Genomic DNA, 1,145 nt, shown 5'->3' with positions numbered 1-1,145 from the left:
CACAATGAGAGGAGCCTTCCCTTTTCAGCCTCCGGCCCTTCCCGATAATCTCCTCCTTGGAATGCCCAAGCCCCTGTTCTCATCTCCTTCGTTGCTTCACCAACCTTCCAGGCTTATCTCGACCACCACCTCTTACTTCCCTCCACTGCAAGACCTCATCAGGCCCGAGGCTTCACCTGTGGCATCTGCGCCTAAGATGCCCGCATCTGATCTTGTGAGTTACCTGCAAGCTGCTTGAGTTCCGGGATAGGCCCTCGGGCCTCCTGCATGCCTCGTGCATTTGCTAAACTGACCAGGGGGTACCAGCTATAGATTCCTCGGCCGGGTCCCAGCCCTGCTGACTGACCCATCACAGCCTTGTTCTTTCCACTGCTCTCTTTAATCAGACACAGGCAATAGATTTGGCATGGAAAGCGCTGCCCCGCCCCCACCCCCCTGACCCCCACTGATTTTATATTTAGTTGGAGGCAAAAGCAAATATCCGAGGTTCAGGTCAACAGCAATTTAGAAGTATTTCTGCCAGTTAGAAAAGAAAACTTTGAAAAAGACATTTGCCTTTTTTTTTTTTTTTTTTAACTTGGAGAAAATTTGAAAGGTATAGCCTTTCAAGGAAATAGGATACTTAAAAAAAGAAAAGAAAGAAGAAACCCAGGCTGGCTTTATGCAGTTCAGTCCTGTCAAGCTAATCTAATCTTTTGTGACAGAGCAGCAGACCTGGCAGATCAAGGGAGAAAACAATCGTTGGAATTTACCTTCGCTGGCTTCAGAATTTTTGATTCCTGGGTCCCATTCAATAAGATTATCATTAAATTGGCTGAAAGGTTAGAGAGAGGGGGGAGAGAGAGAGAGAAGAGATAGGAGAGGAAGGACAAACTCTTCTCGCCGGTTCTAGCCGGGGGACAGAAGTGGTCCCCTTAGGGGGTCGGCCTGGAGCCCAGTGGCCCTGAACAGTCGCCTGAATGGGCCAGATGAGAGCAAAGAGAACATATTCAAAGTCAGCATTAATGTCAAGATGGGGGACGTTGTGGATGAATAAGCAGTAACCTTGGCAGTTACTTAAGTGAGCAACCCTATCACACAGGCTTGACCAGAAGGCAGTTCGCGTTTGGGGAAATCATCGCTGCAGCGTGACACCAAGGCCGTGA

Source organism: Pteropus alecto, unplaced genomic scaffold, assembly GCF_000325575.1.
Source record: "Pteropus alecto unplaced genomic scaffold, ASM32557v1 scaffold87, whole genome shotgun sequence".
NCBI classification, from domain to species: domain Eukaryota; kingdom Metazoa; phylum Chordata; class Mammalia; order Chiroptera; family Pteropodidae; genus Pteropus; species Pteropus alecto.
Note: the sequence above shows the minus strand (reverse complement) of the source record.